The sequence below is a fragment of the Chlorocebus sabaeus genome, chromosome 4, assembly GCF_047675955.1.
Source record: "Chlorocebus sabaeus isolate Y175 chromosome 4, mChlSab1.0.hap1, whole genome shotgun sequence".
Lineage (NCBI taxonomy): Eukaryota > Metazoa > Chordata > Mammalia > Primates > Cercopithecidae > Chlorocebus > Chlorocebus sabaeus.
The window spans coordinates 19219873-19240507 of NC_132907.1; the positions used below are offsets into that span (position 1 = coordinate 19219873).

The 20635-nt window shown below is 39.0% G+C and overlaps 1 protein-coding gene and 1 long non-coding RNA gene across 3 annotated transcripts in view; both read left to right on the forward strand.

The window, feature by feature from the left end:
* The window catches only part of LOC119618311 (uncharacterized), a 28732-nt gene extending 13838 nt beyond the window's left edge, over nt 1–14894 (forward strand). Inside the window, exon 2 of the long non-coding RNA XR_005234599.2 lies at nt 10940–14894. This is a non-coding gene — a long non-coding RNA (uncharacterized lncRNA). The remainder of the gene's footprint in view (nt 1–10939) is intronic.
* TBCA (tubulin folding cofactor A) overlaps nt 1–20635 on the forward strand; it is an 83536-nt gene that overhangs the window by 14266 nt on the left and 48635 nt on the right. The window lies entirely within an intron of this gene.

Here is a 20635-nt window from a genome sequence, read left to right on the forward strand (position 1 = left end):
TTTCAGTTTCCTATTGAGGTCTGATCCTCTGTATTAGAAGTAGGAAAGATAATCAAATTGCTGTCTTTTCTTCAGCCTTCCCCCTCTTCTCTCAACTCTTGTCCAGTTCAGTGCTGTTCTCTGATTAAGGAGGATGAAAGGGAGAAGGAAAAAAAAAAGGGCAGATAAACCTATCTTGCCTTGGAATCCCCAACCATTTATTCTCAAACTCTGACGTTGCTTCTGTTCTAGTTCCTCATCTTAGCTCCTAGGAGGTAGAAGAGTCACCACTTCAATGGCAAGGACTGTAATGAATTAGAAGGCCTTCTTGGCATCTAAGTTGGAATTCTGAATTTTTACTTATTATGCATACTTATATTGTATCAGTATACATACTTATACAAAGTGTACCTAGTATTCTGTGAATCATGTTTCATGCCCATTGAAACACATTAAATAGGCTTTTGTGGGATGCTTCTGAAGTTTAACACCAAGTGTAACATTTTTCCTATGGAAAATGCCTACTGAGATGCCTAAACACCTCACATTAATAGGCATCTTTGCAGTATAACCGAGTCTTTAATTGGAAAATGCTTGGATTATATTGTGTAATAACTTGATTTTATGCTTACTTTAAATTTTTTGTCTCTTGCTTTGATGTGTAAACCAAAATAAAATTCAAACGCCCCCCACAACCATCTGAATGGACTCCCACCTCAGCCAGGGCACTCTAAAATTTAACCTGAAACATTGGGTCAGACCATGAAGGGAATTAGAGGTCGGACATACCTCATTATATCCCTCCAGCATTAACATCAACATAGACCTTAAATCTGATAAGAAACAATTACAATCTATTTTCTCTGAAGTCTGCTACCTGGAGGCTTCATCTGCATGATGAAACCTTGATCTCCACAACCCTTATCTTAACCCAGATGTTCCTTCCTACAATAATAACTCTTTCAACCAATTACCAGTCAGAATATGTTTAAATCTACCTATGACCTGGAAGCACCCCCACTCTTTGATTTGTCCTGCCCTTCCAGATCAAACCAGTGTAAATCTTACATGTATTGATTGATATATTATTGTTACAGTAGGTAGCTATAGCCAGGCATTAGCTGGGCAGGAAAGGGCTTCCTACCTACCCACCCACCGGGAGTGTCAGGTGACCATCAGGTGATGGTTCCCCAGTTATCACACTGCCTCTCTAAAAATGACAATTGTCAGTTGGTGCCAGGGAGAAGCAATTTCCTGATGGCCCCCAGTTGTCACACTAAAGTGATAATTGATCGCAGACAAGTAAAACTCCAGAAAAGGAGTTGTACAGCAAAAAAAAAAAAAAAAAAAAAAAATTAGATCTCAACCAAATTTTGGGACATCAGGGATTCTCTGAAAGGGGTGGTTCCTAAGCCTCAGCCAATTGTCCTGTTGGTTTAAACCATAAAGATAGCCCAAGCTGGTACCGAGCACCGATAGATTTGTCAAAGATCAGGGCCACCTCCACTCAGAATCCCTCTGTGGTTACCAAATGTGAACCCAAAATATCTGAGACAAGTCTTAGTCAATTTGGAAAGTTTATTTTGCCAAGGATAAGGGTGTGCCTGTGACACAGCCTCAGGAGGTCCTGATGACATGTGCCCAAGGTGGCTGGGGTACAGTTTGCTTTTATATATTTTAGAGAGATACAATGTCAGGGGTAGAAGGTATCTGAGTCTCATGGCACCAAATATGTTAGGGGTGGCAAATCTGTACGGGTCTGCAGCAACCTCAGTTCTTGCCTCCTCAGAAGAAAGAATTTGACTGAAGGGCATACGGTAGAAAAAGAAAATGAGGCAAGTTTCAGATCAGGCAGGGAGCAGCAATTTCCCAAACAGATAACAATGCTTAAAATTGGTAATCAGTCTCCAGTAAAATGTTAGGAATTGAGCGAGTGAACCCGGGCATGTACATTAAGAGACAAAATGGCAGAGTATGACCTTCCAGGGGCATTCCACCAGAAAAAGGAAGAATGCCTGAGGCAGGCATACATACAATTTCTTAAACACACTGTGCATGCTCACCTCCCAAGTGTAAGGAGAGTACTACACATGCAGGCAGCCCACACTAAGGGAAGAGTTATGGGAAAAGGGGCACAAGACCCTGGAAGGATGCCAACATATAAAACCCCAAGTCAAAAGGTCAAATGCCACACTTGTACTTTAGGTCACCCTCTTAGGTCTCTTCCAAGTGTACTTTCCTTTCCTGCTCTAAAGCTTTTTAATAGACTTCTACTCCTGATCTGAAACTTGACTCATTCTCTTTTTCTACCGTATGCCCCTCAGTCACATTCTTCTGAGGAGGCAAGAATTGAGGTTGCTGCAGACCCGTACAGATTTGCCACCCCTAACATATTTGGTGCCATGAGACTCAGATACCTTCTACCCCCTGATATTATATCTCTAAAATACATAAAAGCAAACTGTACCCCAGCCACCTTGGGCACATGTCATCAGGACCTCCTGAGGCTGTGTCACAGGCACATCCTTATCCTTGGCAAAGTAAACTTTCCAAATTGACTGAGACTTGTCTCAGATATTTTTGGTTCATATTTGGTAACCATGGAGGGATTTTGAGTGGAGGTGGTCATGACCTTTGATAAATCTATCGGTGCTTGTTACCAGCTTGGGCTATCTTTGTGGCTCAAACCAATAGGACAATTGACTGAGGCCTAGGAACTGCCCCCTCCAAAGAATCCCTGATGGCCCAAAAATTGGTTGAAATGTAAATTTTTTTTTTTTTTTTTTCCCCTGTACAACTCCTTCTCTGGAGTTTTGCTTGCTTCCAACAAGGAAGGCAAGTTTTCCTGCTTCCATGGTGATGGAAAGCAGGTAACTAACTCCTTTCTGAAGTTTCAGCTCACTTCCAACAGGAAAGGCAAGCTTGAGTTTTTTTTTCCTGCCTCTAGGATGGTAGAGAGCAGTCTTTAGCTGGGGTCCCATTCCTAGGCAAGTAACTGAATTGGGGTTTTTTTCTTGGCAAAAGTTAAGATGAACAACCAGCTGGCCTTAATTTCTGCTTACCATTAGAGCACTCTGTAATCATATTGTTGGATTTGTTGTTGTTGTTCTGGTCTTTGTCCCATCAGATTTGACCAGCTGTACCTGACTTGGTCACATCTGAATGAGAATTCCAAATTGTGGGGAATAAAGCCTCTGAATTGGCTAACATTCCTCGCACTTGCAAAAAGAAAACCAAACACTTGGTTTCTTTGTTTCCTGTCTTAAAAAAACAATTGTTCTTTCATTACTTTTCTTACACTCTATTGCTCCTCACCCCTTTTGCCATGTTTGGTACCAAGAAAAGATCTAGAGAAGGCTTTTAATGACTTGAACTCTTAAAAAACTCACGACAAAGGTGCATTCACCCGTTTTGGGGGTGTTCTGTTTGCTTTGTGGAGTTTCAAGCGTCATGGGCAGACTCTTCTTAGGTCTAAAGCTCTGCTTTCCCATATTGCATTACCTGATCTCTTTGGCTTTTAGGGGTACCAGAGATTACCCTGTACTGTGAAAGGATTTGACTTTGGTGTGTGTAATGGGGGATGAGAACTACAAAGTTAAAGATGGCCGAGGACAATTTATAGGAATTAGCCCAACTGTTTTTTTTTTTTTTTCCTCCTAAGAAGTTGTTCTTTAGGATCCTAACGCTAGTTCTGGCAAGATTCTTTAGAAGATTCTGAAGAGTCTTCTCTATTGCCTTTCCTCCCAAAATTAATCTCCATTGGCTTGGCTGCACATTTGTGTGAGAAACTGAAAAGTCATTTTAATAGATAAATGAGAGATTGAGTTTCCTCCGCTCTGAAGATAAAGGTCATTGTGCTCCTCCCAGCCAGAAGGTGCCTCTGAGTGACCAGGGCCTAATGGGAATGTCTGGGGGGTTGAACCCTTATGACTTGTGCAGCAGCCCTACAGGGAACTCCCAACACAATTTAAAAAGGCTAGTCTAGGAAACGCATATAGGAGCTGCCCACTCTGCACTTTGAGCCCTCTGGAAGGTGCTAGACCTCTGGAGAGAAAAACTGAGACACGTAAGAGGGTGGAAATAACTCCATGGTGACACACTGTTGAGTCCTCCCCACAATCAGCACACTTGGACCCACTACACGAAATCCTAGGCCACAGTCTCGTTCTTCCTTTTAAAAAAATAATGTGGGAAACAAATCATCTAATAATGAGGAAAAACAGGGAGAACAAACCCCCTTGGGCACCCCATTTTGTTTGTTTGTTTTTGAGATGGAGTTTTGCTCTTGTTGCCCAGGCTGGAGTGCGATGGCGTGATCACTGCTCACGGCAGCCTCCGCCTCCGCCTCCCGGGTTCAAGCTATTCTCCTGCCTCAGCCTTACGAGTAACTGGGGTTACAGGCATGTGCCACCACTGCCAGCTAATTGTGTATTTTTAGTAGAGACGGGGTTTCTGCATGTTCGTCAGGCTAGTCTCAAACTGCGAACCTCAGATGATCCCCCCACCTTTGCCTCCCAAAGTGCTGGGATTATAGGCGGGAGCCCCTGCGCCTGGCCCCTATTTGGTTTTATTATGCCTCTACTTGCAGATGGTTTATAAATGGAAGGGCATGCCAGGTTTTCTCATATTCCAGCTGGTTACATATTAGGTCTGTTCTTGTGCACATTTTATTATTTTTAATTTTTATTTATTTATTTTTTGAGACGGAGTGTCTGCCCAGGCTGGAGTACAGTGGCACGATCTTGGCTCACTGCAACTTCCGCCTTCCAAGTTCAAGCAATTCTCCTGCCTCAGCCCTCCTGAGTAGCTGGGATTACAGGCGTGCACCACCACACACGGCTAATTTTTGTATTTTTATTAAGAGATAGGGTTTCACCATGTGGTCAGGCTGGTCTTGAACTCTTGATCTTGTGATCTGCTTGCCTCCGCCTCCCAAAGTGCTGGGATTACAGGTGTGAGCCACGGCGCCTGGCCTCTTGTGCACATTGTAAACTGATAGGCAAATTACCTCGAGGAAAAGTCAGATCCCAAAGGTTAACCTGTAACTAAAATTCCTAAGTTCTCTATCTCTCTGCTTTCTTTCCTGCCTGGTTTAAGTCTGCTGTTACTTTTCTACTGAGATAAAATCCACTGTATGAATCCAACCATTTCTTTTTATTGTTTTTGCAAACCAGTGAGTTTGTATTACTATCTATCTCATGGCTAGAGTTCTGAAGTAAAAGCTGTAGATCTTTTTTTTTATGAGTATGTGTGTGTTTATGTATAGCTACATGTATTTTGTTATGTGTTTTTCTGGCTACAAGGTACCAAATTTGGCTTAAAGAGTACTCATAATGAAATAATAATCCCAAATACTTTTCCAGTTCACATGACTGAAGTAAAATATTTAAAAATCTAGCTTTAAAATTATTGGTAAAATAATACTAGAAATGTCTTAAGAATTGTTAGCATACATTTTTGTTTGCATTTATTGATCAAACAATTTCATCCTTATCCCTGCCAAATACTTTAAGGTGTAAAAATTGGGTATAAGGGTTATAAAAATTAAACCCAGCCAAAACCAGAATGATCTTTGTTTGTGTAATTTTTAATAAGACATTAATATTATTGGTTTAATGAAAACAGCTAAATCTTGAATTACTGGTAAACAACCATGTATTTAATCTTAAGGTTCTTAATTAGGTAATCATCCAAAATTCACAGGATATAAAAATGGTTGACTGAAGGGGTAGCCTACCCCTCCACACCTGTGGGCGTTTCTCGTTAGGTGGAATGAGAGACTTGAGAAAAGAAATGAGACACAGAGACAAAGTATAGAGAAAGAAAAAGTGGGCCCAGGGGACCGGCGCTCAGCATACGGAGGACCCACGCCGGCACTGGTCTCTGAGTTCCCTTAGTATTTATTGATAATTATCTTTACCATCTTAAAGAAAAGGAAGTGGCAGGATAATAGGATCTTTATAGGGAGAAAGTCAGCAGTAAGACATATGAATAAAGTTCTCTGTGACATGAATAAGTTTAAGGAAAAGTGCTGTGCCTTGATATGCATATGTAAACATCTCCATAAACCTTTTTAGTGCATAAAGAGCAGCATTGCGCTAGCAAGTCCCGCCTTTCGCCCTAAGGCGGTTTTCTCCTTTCTCAGTAAACAGAACATACAATCAGGTTTTATACCGAGATGTTCCATTGCCCAGGGACAGGCAGGAGACAGATGCTTTTCTCTATCTCAACTGCCAACAACTGCCAAGAGGCCTTCTTTCCTCTAGTACTAGTCCTCCTCAGCACAGACCCTTCACGGGTGTCAGGCTGGGGGATGATCAGGTCTTTCCCTTCCCATGAGGCCATATTTCAGACTATCACATGGGGAGAAACCTTGGACAATACCTAGCTTTCCTAGGCAGAGGTCCCTGCGACCTTTGGCAGTGTGCGTGTCCCTGGGTACTTGAGATTAAGAGAATGGTGATAACTTTTAACCAGCAAGCTGCCTTCAGGCACTTGTTTAACACACACCCTGCACAGCCCAAAATCCTTTAAACTTTGAGTCACTGTAGCACATGTCTCTTGCAAGGACAAAGTTGGGGGTAGGGTCACAGATTAATAGCATCTCAAATACAGAACAAAATGGAGTCTCTTATGTCTACTTCTTTCTGTATAGACACAGTAACCGTCTGATCTTTCTTTTCCCCACAGTTGACAGGGAAATAACTTTAAATGATGACTCATAGTTTTCATAAATAATCTAGATAAACTGTTAAAATAAGTAAATGTCATGGAATGAATACTTGTAAACAAACTCATCATAAATTAGAATCTAAAGTTATATTAAATATTTCATTAAATGTCTGGATATTTTTCAATTTAAAAAACACATTGTAGGAACACATCTAAACACATCTAAAAAATATGTTATTGTTAAAAGGTAAATAATTTGTCTAATTCAAAGCTTATTTAAAGATTATGTATAAAACAAGGTAAAAGGGACCAGGAAGTAAGAGAAATGTAAAGAAAGTTATAGAAATAAATAGGTATTTTTGGTAAGAAAGGTTAAAGAAAAGTAATTTTATGTGAGAAAGAAGAGTCTTGTATGGTGAATTTTTGTCCTAAAATAAAATGACTGGGTTCTTCAAGAAAGAGAAATATTCAGGACAAACCAAAGAGTCCAGACATGCCATGAATGGTCTTTTAACAAGGTTAGTAAAAAAGGAATTTATAAAAATATTATGTGACTGGTTGGGGGCGGTGGCTCACACCTAATCCCAGCATTTTGGGAAGCTGAGGCAGGTAGATCACTTGAAGTCAGGAGTTCAAGACCAGCCTGGCCAACATGGTGAAACCCTGTCTCTACTAAAAATGCAATTAGTTGGGTGTGGTGGTGCATGCCTGTAATCCCAGCTATTTGGGAGGCTGAAGCAGGAGAATCACTTGAACCCAGGAGGCAGAGGTTGCAGTAAACCAAGATGGCTCCACTGCACTCCAGCCTGGTGACAGAGTGAGAATGACAACAAACAAAAAATATTATGTGATTAATTGGCTATAATTAAAGGAAACTATAATAGTTTTTATAAAAATTGAACTTTGATATTAAAAATACACTAATATGAAACTAAAGAGTTGGTTAAAACAAGATTTCATTAAAAATAATCAGTTACTCAATGCAAGATGTTTTCAATTTTTAAATTCTATAATCTGTTTCATTTTGAAATTATTCAGATTGATATCTCAGAAGTTATACCCTGTTGCTTCACCTCTTCTCTTTTATGAAGGCCTGGGATGGTAACTCTCTGCTTCAGCTTTTGCTGTAACTTTTTTTGTTGTTGTTGTTAGAGTCTCGCTCTGTTGCCCAGGCTGGAGTGCAATGGCACAATCTCTGCTCACTGCAACCTCTGCCTCCTGGGTTCAGGCGATTCTCGATTCTCCTGCCTCAGCCTCCCAAGTCACGCCTGGCTAATTTTTTTGTATTTTTTAAGTAGAGACAGGGTTTCAGCATATTGGCCAGGCTGGTCTCAAACTCCTGACCTTGTGATCTACCCGCCTCTGCCTCCCAAAGTGCTGGGATTACAGGTGTGAGCCACCGTGCCTGACTGTGCTGTAACTTTTTTTAAATTAATGGTTTAAGGGAGAGAATTTTTTTAAAAAAAGCAAATGAAAAATCTTTTGGATCTGCTTTGGTCTGCATGTCTCTTATATCTGTGTATGTGTCAGGAGAAAGTGATATTTCACTATTAAACTGTGAAGGAGCTCTAATCAATTGACTTAAAGAAAAGTAAGGGCTTACCAGTCTGATAGAAGCTAGTTCACATGCCTTTTAATTCACATGACTTCAGTAATCTTTGGTAAGCTTAATTTGGTAAATTTGATCTCAAAATTCTCTTCAATAGTTTAAAATCTTAAAGTCATGTTATATTAAATTAAAACCTCATTTTTTTTCTCCCCCACTGGGAATTTGGGTTACTAGAAATTAGATAGCAGGAGTGTAAAACATGTTTTTGGTGAAGTTTATAAAACATAAGGATGTGGATTTTGCTAAAGAAAATGTAAATTTTTTTAAGGAGTTGCTTTAAAATAAAGAATAAATTAGGCTGGGTGCGGTGGCTCACACCTGTAATCCTAGCACTTTGGGAGGCTGAGGCGGGCAGATAATTTGAGGTCAGTAGTTCCAGACAAGCCTGGCCAGCATGGTGAAACCCCGTCTCTATTAAAAATAAGGCGGGAATGGTGGCATGTGCCTGTAATCCCAGCTACTTTGGAGGCTGAGGCAGGAGGATCATTTGAACCTGGGAGGCGGAGGTTGCAGTGAGCCGAGATCGTGCACTCTAGCCTGGGTGACAGAGCAAGATTCCGTCTCAAAAAGAAAGAGGAAGGAAGGAAGAAAGACAGGAGGGAAGGAGGGAGGGAGGAAGGGAGAAAGGAAGGAAAGGAAGGAAGGAGGAGGGAAGGAAGGAAGGAAGGAATTACATAGATTATACAGATAAAACTAAATAGATAAAAAGAAAAAACTAAGCCAGGAAGGAAGAAAGGAAGGAGAGAGGGCGGGAAGGAAGGAAGGGACAGAGGGAGGAAGGAAGGAAGGTATTACATAGATTGAAGGAAGGAAGGAATTACATAGATTATACAGATAAAACTAAATGGATAAGAAGAAAAAACTAAGCCAGGAAGGAAGATCGGAAGGAAGGAAAGAGGGAAGGAAAAAATTACATAGATTAAATGGATAGAAGGAAAAAACTAAGCCAGGGCAACAGAAGTTACTCTGAGACCTGTGTTTGCTGAGAAGAGAGTTGATGTGGGGGAAGGGCACAACTAAGTAACTATGAAACCGGAGGGTGTAATGTAAATGAATTGTTCCATTTTTGTAGGCTGGTATCATCAGCTTCCTGAGAAACCTTTACTATAATGGATTGTAAAAGTAACTACTTTAAGGACAAATTTCGTAATTTATGCTGCAAAATGAAAGAGGTTTTTTGGGTTGATGCAGGACCCACAGCAATTAAACAATTACTGTTGAGTATATGTGATCCAGATGCACAGAAGGTTATTCCTGCAACCAACCTATTGGACTAGATAAACTCCATTGTAAGATCTGTTTGCCCTGAGAAAGGGACTGCCGGACTGTCCCTATAAATACCAAGTGGAGCACCCCAGATGAAGCAGTTGGTATGCTTCATATGCAAGCCATGTGGGACTGGCTTTATGATGACCAGGGTACTCTCTCACCGAATATACCTATTACTCAGGCCATGGTAAATTTGGGGATAAAGAGGACCCCTATTTACATGGGCAGCCCCCCGCCAGAATCATACAGCTGTTTTAGAAGGCTTATTAAATTTGCTGTCCTTCATGGGTCTTACACATGCTTAATAATTAAAGACATTGGGGTAATTAACAACAACAACAAAAATGGGAAAGGAAAAGCAGAGTCAAAGGACTCACCTCAGAAGGTTGATAGAAACGTTTGGATGGATGGTCACTATTTGCTCCAGATTGGAAAATTAAAAAAAAAAGGGAAAGTTTATAATGAGAAAGATGGCATTTCCTGGGGCGATGTTGAGGCAAAAAGAAGATAAAGGTTGACTACAGGGCCTGAGTCTCCTGGCCCAACCCCCTGCTGGGGACTCAGATCCTTTTGATACAAGATGTTGCTACCTGGGTAATTTTCTTAAGTGGGGAGCCTCTTTTGTCCCCTAGGACTAACTCTATATGAAGAGCAGCTGGATTCTGCAGTGCTTGATAGACAGCTCCCATCTAACAGGAGTTGTTTGGCTTGTGGTTAGCAGTTCCAAAGCGAACAAATGATATCCTGTTTGAAAGCTGCTGCTCTAGTTAAAGAAGAATCAAGCAAATGTTTTTCTTTGGAGTTATCTATAGTTTAGAGCAATTGAGTGACATATGTTTTTGTGAGCAGATTTACTTTGAGTTCTCCAAAATTCGGAAACTACTTGTAAAGTATTCTGATTTTATGACAAATAGTTACTTGCACAAGTTTAGTAAGAGTCTTGAAACAGGACAAATGTAGACATTGGTTATTTTACCAAGGATTTGACTAGATTTACATATTTTTAGGTAAAGTTACAGCAAATCCAACTTAATAGGAGCCTGTATGGCCAGTCCGTTCTTGCTGCACTTAATGTGAGTAATCAGGCCAAGCGTAATAAACCTAAAGCTTACTTTGCACACACGTTGGTCTTACCGTGACTTCTCTTCAATAGGAAAGGAGGGCTAGAGAGAGAGAGAAATTGTTCCAAAGAAAAGTATAACACTCGATACTAGATTTCAGCCTCAACTTTTGTTTTTTTAGTGTAGATTGAATCATGAATTATTTCTTGGCCATGGTAGTAAATAATTTTTCTTCATATTTTTAGTTGGTGCCCTAATTTAATGGGTTCCTTTTTCTGTTCTGTCACACATATACTCTTTCGATTGTCAAAATATTAATGTTACTTATCTCTCCTTGTTTTACTTCCAGGGAAATCACAGTCATGGTATTCTGAAGATCAGAGATGCGAGTCTCCCTTATTTGGCATTCCAGTGGGCCCAGTCTATTATTCACTCCAAATGCCCTGCTACTAAGATTAAACAAGCACATTCCCCCTAGGCTCAGGGACTGTTGTGGAAGAGGTGGCCATGTGAGATTGTAAGGGCCAGTTTTGATTAATAGAATTAGGGCGAGATCAGACTCTCCAGCAAATCAAGGATTGGTACAAAGATGCCTAAATAGCTGATAAAACTAGAGACATTCCCTTCTAAGCTATTATGTGTCGCCTTTGCGTCTACCCCAACCATAAATAATTTCCTGCTTCCTGTAGAATTAAAGAAAAATAATTACTGATAGGATAAAGATACCTTGTGACAAAGCCTCCTGGGTATAATACTCCCAGTTATGAGTTGTGCAAATAGATATATTTTTTTAAAAACACACATTTTTTTCAGAACAATGCTTATGTTTCGTTTAGCTAATTGCTATAAATCCGTAACTAAAACCAAGAAAGATTATGTGCTCAACACATAGAAGTTTAAAATAAGTCAGTTTTGTAACCTCACCTTTGGCTTTTTGTTTGTTGGCTTTCTACTTAAAAAAAATAATAATAATTTTAAAGAATAATGAATGCCTGTTCACATCCATTCCTGTCTGGCCTAAAATAGTTAATTGGCTGTAAGTCTTGTTGACTCTAAGTCCCATGGCCATAGGGAGTCCCACCAAGGGGCAGGATGGACCTGGGGGAGGCAGCCATGCCACCCTGGCAATTCTGAAACCACCTTTGCAAAATTATGTCTGAGACAGTGAAAGCGATCTAACTTAACTGACTCCGTCTTGCTTCTAACCTCCAAGCTGTCCTTGTTCATTCCTGGGCTTAGGCTGAACAAACTTTGGGAGAAACTTAGTTTAAAACAAACGTGGTAACAGCCTTTCCCCAAAGCAGACCTTGCCTCGGGACTAGATTGCCTTTGTGGGACTAACATTAGCCACAAGATTAGAAATTATGGTTTAGGAGTCATGCAGCTGGAGGCTACAAGATTCTGACCCTTCCTAAACTGCTCCTAAGACCTGTGCTTGAGATACTTTGCAGACCTTGCACATGATGGATCAGCTGGCACCACCCAGATCAATAAACTGCTCATCTGATCCTGTGCACCGCTCCCCCCACCCACCCAGGAACTGACTGAGTGCAAGAAGACAGCTTTGACTCTCTATGATTTAATCTCTTACCAATCAGTACTCCTGGTTCACTGGCTTCCTCCCACCCACCAAGTTATAAACTCTGATCCCCGAATGCTCAGGGAGACTGATTTGCGTAATAATAAAGCTCCCACACAACTGGCTCTGTGTGAATTACTCTTTCTCTATTGCAGTTCTCCTGTCTTGATGAATTGGCTCTGTTTAGGCAGTGGGCAAGGTGAAATGGGCGGTTACAATGCTATGGGACAAAATTAAGATTTGGTGGCCATTGATGTTGCCTCTGGCCACATCTCCTCCGGGGAGAATGTAAACCAAAAATAAAATTGGAACCCCTCCCCCTACCCCCAACCCATCCCAGTCTTAATGGACTCCCTTCTCGGCCAGGGCACTCTAAAATTTAACCTGAAAGACTGGTCAGGCCGTGGTGGGAACTGGGAGGCAGACAGGCCTCATTATACCCCTCCAGCATTAACATCAACAGACCTTAAGTGTGATAAGAGACAATTACAGTCTATTTTCTCTGAAGCCTGCTACCTGGAGGCTTTATCTGCAAGACAAAACCTTGGTCTTCACAACACCTTATCTTAACCCAGACATTCCTTTCTACTGATAATAACTCTTTCAACTAGTTGCCAATCAGAATATGTTTAAATCTGCCAATCACCTTGAAACGCCTTGCCTTTGAGTTGTCTCACCCTTCCATATCAAACCAACGTAAATTTTACACGTATTGACTAATGTGTTCTGTCTCCCTAAAATGTACAAAAGCAAGCTGTACCAAAACCACCAGGACCTCCTGCATCTGTTTCACTGGTGTGTCTTTAATCATGGCAAAATACGCTTTCTAAATTGACGGAGACTTGTCTCTGTTTGAGTTCACAGATGTGATATGGTCAGCCAAATGTGCCTCTTACTAGTTTTTCTTTTCAATAGCTTCTACTTATGTCTGTCACTGCTTCTTATGCTACTACTAATTATTTTAGGTGAACTCAAAGTAGTTTTCCTTCTGGATAGTGATGTGAAAACTGAGATTATCAGAAGTCTGCTCTCTGATTCTTGCTTTACTTGTAAGGGAGGAGACCACCCCTCATATTGTCTTATGCCCAATTTCCGCCTCCAAAGAAAGAAGTAAAAACTAAAAGGCAGAAATGAAATCCACAGGCAGACAGCCCGGTGCCGCACCCTGGGCCTGGTAGTTAAAGATCGACCCCTGACCTAACTGGTTCTGTTATCTATAGATTACAGACATTGTATAGAAATGCACTGTGAAAATCCCTATCTTGTTTTGTTCCGATCTAATTACCGGTGCACGCAGCCCCCAGTCACGTACCCCCTGCTTGCTCAATCAATCACGACCCTCTCACATGCACCCCCTTAGAGTTGTGAGCCCTTAAAAGGGACAGGAATTGCTCACTCGGGGAGCTCGGCTCTTGAGACTGAAGTCTTGCCAATGCCCCTGGCCGAATAAACCCCTTCCTTCTGTAACTCGGTGTCTGAGGAGTTTTGTCTGCCGCTTGTCCTGCTATACTTGGACTAGACCTTTTTTAGCCACCATAATATTGTACATTAATCTCCACTGGTATAAACTTCATGAGTCAGGAACACATCCCCAGAGGCCTGGCACAAAAAGATATCTTGGTAAATATTGTAAAATGAATGAATTTACTTTGTGACATTTCAAGTTCCTTGAGGACAGAAACAGTGTCTTACTCCTTGTGTCCCTTATATTTTAAAATATTTTAGAGTAGTTTTTTGAATAGGATATATATATACGTGTCTCATATATATCATACATGGCACATACATGTGTGTGTGTACATACACAAATTTGCAAAGATACAAAGAAGTATACAGTGAAACAGAAACAGGAATCCCTGTCCACCAGCCACTCAGATGGGAAACCCTCCTGGAGCCAACATCATTATTCATTTTTTGGTGCATCTTTTCTGGAAATGTTCTGTGCATGCACAAGTATTTACATATATATCTTCAAATTCAAATGGTAGTATACTTTCTAGACACTTTTGTGCATTGCGTTTTTTGCACTTAACATTAGAACGTGTAGAGACTGCGAAGTATTCGGAATGGACATACCACATTAAAAAAAAACTAGTCTTCTATTGATGGACCTTTATATTGTTTTTAAGGTTTTGCCGTTTTGGAAAACGCTATAGTGAATTTCCTTGTTTGTTGTTTTACGTATTGGCAGATTTATCTGTAGAATAAATTCCTGTGAGCGCAATTGCCAGCTTAAAGTGTACTATGTGTATTTTACATATTGGGAGATATTGGCAAGTTGGCCTTAAAGAGCTCTATTTACTATTTATAGTTCTACTAATGATTTAATACAGTATTTTGTTAACATGGCCTTTTGGTCTGGAAAGAATTAGACTGTAAGTACAGTTCAAATATCAAAGAAGACAAAGGTATGTCATAAATACATGAAATATGTGTAGATACTAGTCAATTTTATCATTTGCTACTATAAAATATGCACACATGTATTACAAAAAGTTAAAATTTGTCAAAACATACACAGAACATGCATAGTGGTTGAGAAATGTAAACAAATGTAAAGATGCAGTATTAAATTATTACACGTAAAATAATTGTAGTCCATACTGTGCTACTGTAATAATTTTGTAGCCACCTCTTGTTGCTGCTGTGGCTCACTCCGTGTGACACTGATCGCCTCCTTGTGAACAGTTCATCTCTTCAGTAAATTGTGTTTTAACAGTAAAAAGTGATCTCTCGTGGTTCTCATGTATTTTTCATCGTGTTTAGTGCAATAATGTAAACCTTGAATGTAAATCTTGAGTAATACCATGGGACCCACTAGCGATGCTGGGAGTGCTCCAAAGAAGCAGAGAAAAGTCATGATATTACAAGAAAAAGTTGTATTGCTTGGTAGGTACCTGTAGATTGAGGTCTGTGACTGCAGTTGCCACCATTTCAGGCAGAGGGTTCATCTTGTAAACAGGCAATGTAAACTTAAGCTGTTGGTAAACACAGTACAATATTGTAAATGTATTTTCTCTTCCTTACGATTGTCTTAATGTTTTTTCTCCAGCTTACTTTATTGTAAGAATACAGCATGTAATACTTATATAACGTACAAACGTGTTAATTGACTGTTTATGTTATTGGTAAGGCTTCTGGTTCACAGTAGGTTGTCAGTAAAGTTTTTGAGGAGTCCAAAGTTTTATGCAGATTTTCAACCATGAGGAGGGTCAGCATTTCTAATCCCTCTCCATTGTTCAAGGGTCAACTGTAAAAGAAGTGGAAATGCCCAAGTGTGTTTAGCTGTTTTAGTAAAGTATTTTCTACATCGTTGCAAATTTTAAGATAAGAACAAATTAGGCCTGCAGAGATGCTACCCCATTTAAATTAATTTCACTTTGAATATAGTTCTGAAAGGAGAAAATCTTAAAAAAGAAAAAGAAAAAGAAAAAAAAAACTAAATCGTAGAGCTGATGGAGTACCCCTTAGAAATTCTTAGATATTCTCATTTTCTGTCTCTGAGTCTTTCACTCCCCCATATTCCTCTCCCGCCCCCCCATATTTCTCTCTCTACAAACACACAGAAATAGAAAGAGAAGTAGGTGGTAATTAGTTTGCTCAGGATTACCCAGCTAATTACTGGTAGAGCCAGAACTGTAGGAAACATTCCATATTACTACATTACAGTTAATTCACAGTTGTGGATTCCTCATAATGGGTTTTTTGTTGAAATTTTTTTAAGTCTTAGATTTTATTTAATGTTTAGTCCTGATTTTTTTCAGTTTATCATTTGAATTTCAGTTTTTAAATAATTTTGTGATAGCTGAAGAATAACCATTTGTTATGCTAGAAACTAAGTTAGCTTGGTAAGCAGTTCTGCATTAGTGATCTCAAGAGGCTTTGCATATGAATTGCTTTCGTTTCTGAGAAGATCATCTTGATTTCTCCCCTTTGGAGAAATTTTGGAGACTATGTTGAATATTTTTGAAAATTATAAAATAAAAACAAATTAACCATACAGATATGCTGAACAAGTTTCCTTCTGAATATAGTCTTAAAAGGAGAAAACATTTTTGAATACAAATCCAAAATTCAAAAATCTAAAATCTAAACAAAAATACAAATCTAAACTTCATGTTTCAAACATTATTGCCAGAGTATCTAACTGAATAGAATAAGAAGAAGCAGAAAAAACTTTAAAAGACCAATAGCACCTTGCTAGCACATTGCTAATAAGAACTAATAGGTACTTAAACTGATGAAAGTGATTCAGACAACAACATATTAACCCCCTGCTGTGCCCTGTTTTAAGCTGTTAATAGACATTACTCTTTTAAAGAAAGACTAACACTTCTATATTTGTTTTCTAAGCTTTTGGTACATTAGTGAACTGTTATAGACACTTGCCATATCTGATTCTTATAGCACAGTACATTTTCCAGAATACTTTTTAGGAACGCTAACTGCTTTAAAAGTTTAGATTTCATGTGGTCTTTAAAAAAAAGAATTCTTAATGTAATACATATTTTATATTACATTTTGATTCTTGTAATTAAAATTTTTTGTAAAAGTTATATGAAATGAATAAATGCTAGTATTTTTCACTAAGACGATGTTTTATGTAGAGAAGGTAGTAGTTCTTAGATTTGATTTTTTTCAATCACATAGTAAGACCAGAATTTTCCCAGGTTTTTTAGTACTATCATCTGTGAAATTATAAGTATTGGTTATTTTCCTGAAATAAATTTAATTTTTAGAGATTTGGCTGGTAAGTGTATGTATGTATGAGGAAGGAGGATTTTTAAAGTGTAATTTTCTTAAAAATGTAAGTAAACTTTTAATGCTGACTCCCTCCACGTTAGAGTAATATCTTAAATTTTTGTTTAGGTGCATTACTTTTATAGCACTTTAGAGAAGTGCTGTAGAAGACTTTGGTCTTTTAGTTTTTGCTGTTTTATGTTTTCACAGTAATTTCAAATACAAAGCTATTAGAAATTTGGCTTGGTTTTTAAAACAATTTTATCCTGAGGAAACTGAATGATATAAGTAAATGTTGAAGAAAATGTTGGTTGGATTGATTAATATTATGATGTATATGATTTGGATAAATTAAGACTTTACCAAAAATTTGGAGCTTTGGTAATTCTTTAAAAATAAGCACAGTACTTAATCTGTGGTCCAGATGGTACATTTGTAAATGGTTACTACTACCATAGTAACCAATTAAAAGTCCCTGACTTTCTTCACAAGGGAAAAATCTTTTCCAGTAAACAGAGTTGAACAATTTTGGTGAGCGAACATGTGAAATGATAACTAGTACATTTCCTGTCAGCTACTAATGTTACTGCCAATCTAGACTATGATAAATTTTCCTAAGCCTGAGAATTTCTTCACTGGATTTATTTCAACAGGTATTTATTGAATATCTACTATGTATAAAGCATTATATTAAATATTGGCCACTGTTCACCAGAAATTTGTTACTCAGTTTTGCCAAAATTGGCCCCCTATACCATCACCAATTCTTAGCTGAAAGAGCATTCATAAGTGCTGTTTAACACGTAATACATGATACACCCTAGCTTAACATTCCTTAATAGCAGATATTCAGGTTTATACTCATTGTGAAAATTCAGACTAGTTTCTTCCTTATGATAAAGTTGTGAAATTAGTGATACTTATAATACATTGTTACTAAGAAAAACTGAAGTTGTGACTAATTTTAGTGGCCAAGACAGTACTTTGAATTACAAATAAATATTACAGCATTTCTTTGAATTGCAAATAATATGTTTACAAAGTACTGCCTTGAAACTAATGAGTGATGAGAAAAATGCTGAAATAAGAAAGGCAGTTCTTTTATAATTATAAAAGTAAGGTAATATTACTTTTATACTTGATTTATTGAATACTAATGTTTTCTGCTTCTAAAATCTCCCTTCTCTACCTCGTGCCCCCAGCTTTTTCTTTCTTTTGCTTGTTTTGGCAACTTAAAAAGGCATGGGAACAGCAACATTAGTTGATATTTATTGAACTTTCACTGTGTGCCGTATGTACATTAGCTAGGCGCTTCATGTTTATGTCATTTAACCTTCACAATACTTAATGTGAAGTAGTTGCAATGACCCACATTTTACAGATGAAAAAATTAAGTTTAAGTAAGGTACCCAAAGATACACAACTGGGAAGTGGTAGAGCCAGGATGAGAGCACCTGTTGAGTGACACCAGCGTACTGGCTATACCTTTTTATACTTTGACAAATTTATATGAGAGGAAACTCATATAAATGTGGATGTGGAAAGGTGAATAAGAGGCTGGTCGTGGTGGCTCACGCCTATAATCCCAGCGCTTTGGGAGGCCGAAGCGGGCGGATCCCTTAAGAGCAGGAGTTCAAGACTAGCCTGGCCGACGTGGTGAAACACCATCTCTACTAAAAATAAAAAAATTAGCCGGGTGTAGTGGTGGACGCCTGTAATCCCAGCTACTTGGGGGGCTGAGGCAGGAGAATCACTTGAACCCGGGAGGTGAAGGTTGCAGTGAGCCGAGATTGAGCCACTGCCCTCCAGCCTGGTGACAGAGCGACTCTCTGTCTCAAAAAAACAAACAAACAAAAAAACCAAAAGGTGAATAAGACATCCCGTTTTCTGGAACCTCAGAGAAAGAAGTCCTGTAGTTAAGGACAGAATGCTTTATGAGGTCAGAGGAGGTTATGACAAACTTCGTGTATGGCAGTTTTTCAAACTTGGCACTTTTGATATTTTGGGCTAATACTTTGTTGGGGGCAGGGAAGGCTGTCCTTTCCATTGGGGTATTTAGCAGCATCCCTGATGTCTACCCACTAGATGGTAGTAGAACCCTCACTACACACAGTTGTGACAAGCAAGATTGTCTCCAGAAACTGTCAAAACTACCCCTGTTGAGAACTACTATTCTAGGGTTAGGGAAGGCTTATCACAGGTGACATGTGAGTGGGATCTTGAGATTGAATAGAGGTCATGTTTTAGATAGAACCATAGATATGAGGGCATGGAGGGTGTGAATCAGTATGTTCCATTTGGGAGGCAATAACATGTATGTGATGGCTGGAGCGTTTAGGGTCTGTGGAGTTGGGAAGTTAGTAAGTCATAAAGCTGATAAATTGGGACTCAGTTGTGTATGTCATACTATTAATAAGTATAGATTTTTTTTTCTATAGGTATTAGGGCACCATCAGAGGTTTGCAAGTGAGTAACAATCTGGATGGTCCACACAGTATTTAATTGCCTCTTTGGATCTTCCACTAGACTGTAAGTTCTTTAAAGGCAGAGACCACATCTATCTTATTTACCATTATATGCCTAGTGCCTACGATGGTACCTGGCACAACTTTGTGAAATAGGAAGGACAAAAATAGGGAATTTATAGATGTGAAAACTTCCAGAAGAGGTTGTGGTGGTCATGAGAATGAAATTTGAAGACCTCCATATAAAGGGAACATAATTAACTAAGGACCCCAGCTACTAGATTGTGAAATCCGTTACTACATTTGTCCCAAGGCCCTGCACCCCATGAGCTGCTGCCAGCCAGAGACTGGGTGCAGCAGGGATACTGAGGCCTTCTCCTGGGAGACATGGGATTTCCCTGACGGCAGACTTTAACCTTAGGATTCCCAGTGCTCTTGCTGAACCTTCCTTCAACTGCAGGGAAGTCTAGGTTGCTTCTTCCTAACCTTTCCCCACTCCTATCTGCACCCAGGGTCAGAATTGCATTGTAATTTGATGACTCTTCTAGCCTTCTCTAGCTTCCTCTCCATTTTCTGTTCTCATGGATATTTGCCCAGATAAAATCCTTGCCAAGTTTAGTCTCATCTTAATGTCTGTTTCTCCAGGGATTGACTTAACATACAGATTAAGTGACTTTCAAAGGGCACACATTTATTAAGTAGCAAAATATGTCCTACAATCTAGAATTTAGGTATCTTAGTCCATACTCCTAACCACTATATGCTATCCATTAGTAAGGCAGTAATTTATGACACTGGCATTTATTTCTCCTAACCAGTATTTTGAGTCTAATGGTTTGATAAAATGCCTTAGTTTTTGTAGTTGATTATCAAATCTTTAAGAATTTCTGATTCCAGATTTTAGTCATATTAAGAATTTTCTGGCTCTTGCTTGGCATATTGATAGAAGATGGCATGGGACTGGGTCAGATACAGTAGATAATTTCTAGCATATTGAGGGATGTGTTCAGAGATCTTTTCTAATCCCCAGACTTGGAAACAATGATTTTCTTAGATCCCTTTACTTACTATTATTGCTAACAGTAGCAATTGACCTCCATTTTGGGGTCTTTTTTCTCAAAGAAACAATATTGTTTTTTGTTTGTGTTTTAATTCATTAACTAGAGTAATACCAAACATAAGGACAAAACAAAGAACAGAAAAGCTACATTGAGATCAAGTGTTGGATAGTTATCAGACTCATTCACCATATTGATGACTT